This window comes from Rhynchophorus ferrugineus, unplaced genomic scaffold (assembly GCF_030347505.1).
Source record: "Rhynchophorus ferrugineus isolate W39M unplaced genomic scaffold, kcgeb_rfMv2 rfM3, whole genome shotgun sequence".
Taxonomy (NCBI): Eukaryota; Metazoa; Arthropoda; class Insecta; order Coleoptera; family Curculionidae; genus Rhynchophorus; species Rhynchophorus ferrugineus.
In genome coordinates, this window is record NW_027472582.1 from 6,089,327 (window position 1) to 6,096,221 (window position 6,895).

A 6,895-nucleotide genomic window follows, 5' to 3' on the forward strand; every position below is an offset into this window, starting at 1 on the left:
CCATAACTTGTCTTTGCAGTTGTTTGAAAATCAGCTTTTAAAGTACTTGGAGGAACCATGAGTTATTGTTATATAGAATGCACCATATCTACCATATATATAGTAGACTGGTGGTGAAAATCCCAACAAATGCATCAACAAAAGCTGCAATTAAGGAATGGCTTAAAGTACATAAAATAAGTTTCGAGGAAGTCATGTTAAAGATTGAACTATTTCAAATAATTACTCGGTAAATATAAATGCAATATTTAATTGCATTTTATGTAATTTACTTTTTTAGAAATAAGCCTGAGAAAAGATATATAGTACATCAGATTAGTGAATGTTATAGCCGCATAGTATTACATCTGCCTCACTATTACTGCATTTTTAATCCAATTGAGTTGATATGGGGTATTGCAAAGAATTATTACAATAGATATTCAGGTCGAGGAGGATATTCAAACCAGAACTGTCTCGATTTATGGAAAGAGGCATTGTTGAAAATAGCACCTTCGGTTTGTGTGAGCTCGATCAGACACATTGAAGAAGAAATTGACAAATGGTGGAATCTTGAGTTTTTGATAGATTGGAAATAAACAGCTTAGTTATTCACTTGATTAGTGTTTCTGAAGGTAACAGTGATTATATAACATGAATATAATTAATAAAGGGTATATTAAATGGAAACTAGCAAATGAAATCTTTTTTTTTTACATTTCTAGATTTGAAATATCCTCTTAAAACAATCAACCTTTTAACCAAGTTTTATCAAGCCCAACTTCATGTGTGTCGGTTATGTGTGAGATATTATTTGGACATTAATATATGAAGTACATTCTTACTATTCTCACTATAACACTATTTATCCGAAGAAAAATAAGTTAGGTTTTTTATTTATAAAAAAAGTGAACAAATTTCTGTATCTGTCCGTATTAATATTTCTAATTATTTCTTGTGAAAATATGAATTCGGTATGAAGCCATTCGGTATTAAGTCAATTAAGTAATGTTCATGTCGTACACTCGTAATTTGTCTTTTGCACAATTATCAATGGTATATTTAATAATAATTGTTTGGCATATATAAATGGAAAAGAAAAGAAAGTACGGACAATATTCGTTTAATTTATGTGGTACTATCCGAACATATTACGTGTAATTCTTCATAATTTATTAGGTGTTGCTTCATCTGTATTACAGCATATATACTGTTTAACTATTTATCACCATAAGAGAATGTTGACCAAAATTAGGTATTGTTTTTCCATTATATTACCGTGATGATAAAATGATATATGTTTAGATCGCCTGGACGAAGAATTGCCTCAGAAATCGTCGTATAAAATAAAAGAGAACTTGTGTGACAAACGTGTCTCCTCTCTTTTTATCAAACCAAAACCACCTAATTTTGTATTTTGTATTTTTCATCGGCCTATTCACCTGATTTAGCACCATCAAACTCCTGACTATTTCTAAACTTAAATTATTTTTTCGGATATTTCGTGTAGAGTCAATTAAAGTACGGAAAAGAGGGACTTTTAAAGAAATCGATTGTTTTCAAAAAGTGCTTTAAATACTAAATAAAAAGATTGATATAAATGTGTTGTTTTCCTATGGGGAACTTTACTTTACTGAACTTTAAAGAACATCAGATTAACTTTTTTACATTTTATTTCGAATATTATTCGATATTACATTAAACATCTTACTTAATTTATTGCTATTGTTCAGTTGTACTTGAATAAATACACAAATAAGACGAATGCTGGATAAAAACATCAATATGTGTTTCCCAAATTAAAATTAAATTGAACTATTTAAGCTAAAATTAAGAATAATATGCCAAAGAATACAATAGTTGTATTATTTCCAGTTGTCTGTGATTTAATATCATTCTTTCGTGTTTTAAGAGGAATTTTGGATAACTTTAAAAAATTAATTTGATTTTGAGGTCATCGTACAATTCTTAAGTTCCCATAAGTTCAAATAGGCTCTATAATTTACTTATAAACTAATCTCTTTGTACTGAAGAAGTATTTTCCGACTAACTCGTACAGATCTTTATTTTTGAGGCAGATCTGCCCTGGTTATGGTCTAATGTGACGTCACTAATTAATAACTAAATATCGGGTAAATTGAAGAATGATAGCTATAGTAATTACTTAGATTTATTAAAGACTGTTAATAAACCAATATTTCTGGGCTAATTAATCATATCAATTAATTAATCAGATTAAGAAATATGTATTATTACAAATAATATCCTGTGACCTTCATGTATGTATTACGCTGCATTCCAATAATTACTATTGGTGATCTGTTTCACTTTCAATTCTAAACTGTTGTTTCATTTCTCATAAAGACTGAAAACTGCAGTCGCTAGTTATGTCGAAACGTACGACGAATATTCACATTTTTACAATGCCAATACAAGCAATTAATTACCAGTTCCTTGTTTTTCAGTATGTATTGATCAATTTATAGATCTAAGGCGAAAAAACTTATCAGTTTTATATCAACACAAACAAATAGCGATAACACAAAATAATCATAATTTATATATATATATATATATATATATATATATATATATATATATATATATATATATATATATATATATATATATATATATATATATTATTTTAAATGTTTTACAATAGGTGGTGTTACAGTGTATTAAATTGCTTCTGGTAAATTTGTAGCCAACTTCATGTTAAAGTCTCCCTGGCGGGCTTTACTTTTCAGTAGGTATTATTTTCTCGTGAATATGTGAATTAGTTTTTTTTAATCTCTCCGAATTTGTAAAAACGCCGGTTGAAGATAATCAAATGCTGTATGAAGCTTATGACAATCAATTTCAACAACTACATACAGGTCTCAACGTTTCAAAAGTAGTGATTTTGACATCAAAGACAAAGAGCATTCTGGCCAGCCAAAAAAGACAACTATTTGAAGACATTACTCGATGATAATCCATGTAAAATGCAAGAAAAATATGCAGAATTGTTGGGTATAACACAAGAGGCCATTTTCGATTGACTGAAGAACACGGAAATAATACAAAAGCTTGTATATTTTGTGCCATACGAATTAAAGTCAAGAAACATTGTATGGTCATATGTGAAATGATGCTTCAACGCTAAAATCGAAAATGATTTTGTTTCGAATTGTTACTGATAATAAAAAGTGAATCCATTACGATAATCTAAAAGTTACGTAGACCTTGTCGTGCATTAGCATCATCAACGGTAAAGCCCAATATTCATAGATTCAAGCTAATGTTCTGTATATGGTAGGGTCAGCTTAGTGTGATATACTACGAGCTGCTGAAAGCTTTTAATAAAACCATCAATAAGGATCGCCATCGATTACAATTTTTATATATGAGCTGGGCATTGCGTAAAAGGTCTGGAATACGAACAAATACATAACAATATTATTCTTCAACATGACAGGGTGGACGGTGCTACTCCAGCCGCCGTATTCTCCGAATTTTGCTCCTTCGAATTACTAATTGGTTCGACGTATGAGTTTTGAGCACTTTATTTGCTGATTTCAACCTCAAAAATAATACTTCCAATAAGATACGTCGTACTGATTTTTCACAATGAAGTTTTAAGTTAAAAAAAATCCTTTAAAACTAATTTATAGGTCTAATTTACATAGGATTTATTTTTTTGCACAAGAAACGCCGTATATGCTCAATAAAAAATATTAATATAAAATGTAGTCATTATTAATAAAATATTAAATACGTCAAATTACTATAAGGTATCGGTATTACACATTATTGCCTGATACCAAAATAAATCATATTAATTATATATAATCGATGTGCGGCCGCAGAATGTTTTATGGCATTCAATTAACTCATAAAATCGTAGTAACGCTCTTGCTTCCTAAAATTTTGAAACCAATTACGCATTACCAATTAAGCAGTTTTATAGTTAGACGGTCATTGCAAATTTATATTTAATTCCTTGTTCTTGCGTCGTCCATATTATCTCACCATAATTGCAAACTAATGAAGTCTAAAATTTATTACTATGCTTCTTATTACTATCTTTCGAAAACAGATCATTAACCAAAAGGATTTTTAGTAATCTTGATGATTTTGAATGCATGTTTTAAAACTCAGATATTTGTTGTCAATTTTCCAATTTCCCCAATTGTCAGGATTTATGTTAGGATTTCTAATTATTTTTTGAGGATTTTTTGATTTAATCAACATATAACATTTGCATAAAACACTTTCTATAATTATATTTATATGAAAAGTAAATCAATAAGCTGTACTCTCTATCTATGTTATTAGTGACAATCGAATAAAATGTATGGCTACTATTATTTATATGTTATACTATATATAAGTTATATTATTATATAGTTTATTCAAAGTTTTTTGTACATACGTCATCAAGATGTTTGTGTATTGCCTGTCCCAATTTGTAAATTTGTTTTAGAATCAGACAATACTTTCCTTCTCATTTTATTCTAGTTGAAAAGAAACACAATGCTGTCTGATTGAACGCGTAAACGAATGAACCTGTCAAAGGCGTCCGGTTGTCAGACGTATGCAAAATTCTTGAAAGCAATAGTGACAAGAGGTTGTAACTCTAACCTATAAATTATTTTGGCTGTATAATTAACTGCCATTTTGGGATACATTATAATGTTAAAATAAATTATATTTGCTAACATTTTTGTTCAATTATTTTATTTTGATCAGAATCTTGTTGTACGTTAAAGCCAAACTGAGTTAAAACTCAGAGTTGATACGGCAACATTGCTACGTTTTGATGTCACAAATTTAAGTGATGTATTTGCAAAACGACTTAAAACAGACTCTATATAACTGACACTATTACTTTTACCTACAGTAGTCCAACACATAAACCCTTCTGCCACCCGATTGTCTACGACTTAAAATCATTTGATATTTATTTAAATCACGATAGTTTTTTTTCAATTTATTTATAAAAACTAGTATAAAATAAACAATTACCCTTAATCTGATATAACAAATAAATAAATAACTGAAACTAAGAAGGGAATCACAAAATATTCTGATAGTGCCCGTAACCAGATTAAGTTCTATGGGGTATGATGAAAAATTAAGCTGAAAGATAAGTTGATTAAAGATATTTAGCTCAGTGAGTGACAAAGTACCCCAGAAAAGAGAAAGAAAGTAAACGGTGTTAACTACCTTAAGGAAATCATAGTTCTAGAAAAAATAGGAAAAAGGATATCTGAAAAAAGAAGAGCGAAGAAGAAATGGCATAATATTACGTCCCAACTGAGACATGCAATTAAACGATTAAAAAATTACAGCATGAGTGAATTTCTGTATGGACCTGTTAATAAGGCTAGCGCTGAGTACTCACTGTAGAGGGCTACAAGAAACTTAATAAGATCTATCATGTAAATGCTTTTGATATAAAACCAGGATGGGAGACGAACCAGAAATAATTAGAAGAAAGCTACAAGATTTGTAAACCACTTCGACATAATGTTTCAATCCCATACAGTGGATCACATTTCCATTGATGAAAATGATTTTAAAATAGGCTTCTGGTTTTGACCTTATTACAAGGAAAATATTAAAGAAAGTTCCAAGAAAAGCACTAATTCAGATCATTCGCTTAATAAATGGTTCATTCAGATTATAACAAGTACCACAACTATTTATGATTCCCAAACCAGGAAACCACCTTATGAAACTGCCAATATCATTATTGCTGATAATGTTCAAATTATTTGAAAAACTTTTATTGAAAAGGATAAAACCAATCATTGAGAAAAAGCATATTATTCCGGATTATCAATTTGTTTTCAGGACACAACATTCCGCGATTGATAAGGTTTCACAGAATCATCAATATCGTAAAAAAATACTAGAAGAAGTTTGGCATGAGCGTTTAAAGTATAACATTAAAATACTTCTCCCTGGCCTTTATATTCAAAAATGTTAGAATCATATATAACTGGACGATGCTTCAGAATGAAACAATATAATATAATATAAGTATATATAATATATACTAAGAATTTTTCTAGAACATAATTTTATTTCTGTCCTTGGTTCAAAACCTATAGTAGTCCAACACATAACAACTCTTCCACCCGACTTTCTGTGACTGATAAAAAGCCACTGATAAATATTCAGCATTTCCAGTATATAATAAGCTTTTGCTTTGCCAACGAATATTTAAACTAGTATGGATTTATGGTGTTCTACTCTGGGATTGTACCAACCAAAGTAATAGAAATATACAAAGATTCCAAAGCAAGGTTCTGTGAGGTATTGTTGATGCTCTATAGTATATTTGCAACGACACTCTGCACAAAGACCTGAAGGCAGAAACTGTCAAAACTAGAAAAAAAATGTTAAAACCAGAGCAAATTAGGATAAACACAAATAGCTCATTGTGTTAATTTACTAGATATCTTCGCAATATCTTGACACACGTATGGAATTGATAAAACAAAACTGGCACGTATTAATCGCCAGTAAGACAACAGCACTCTTCATATGTGTTATAGTTTTGACGCATCGCTCGAGTGGAATGATCTCAAGCTGAACCTAAAAGTAAACAACAGCAGTCTTTTGTAATATTCACATAAAATTTAAAAGCTCCAAATTTATTTTTATTACGAGCTATAATGGAAAAAGAGTAGTGTGCTAAGGTTTTGTCGCGGTATATTCCTATTTCCTATTCTTTGAGTCAGATGAAGAATTAGTTATACATCTGATTAGTCTTAACAGAATGATCTAGTAAACCCTTAAACTATCTATCTAAAACTATCTAGTAAACCCTTAGACTATCCTCCTCAGAACTGACATAACCAGGCGTTACGTTGCGGTTTTTCAACTTTAATCCGTTAATTATTTGGAGCTGCGTATGTCGAAA

General features: G+C 29.9%; 1 protein-coding gene across 1 annotated transcript in view; it reads right to left on the reverse strand.

The window, feature by feature from the left end:
- Positions 1-6,895, reverse strand: part of Flo2 (flotillin-2) — a 374,194-nt gene that overhangs the window by 140,226 nt on the left and 227,073 nt on the right. The gene's annotated exons all lie outside the window — the stretch shown is intronic.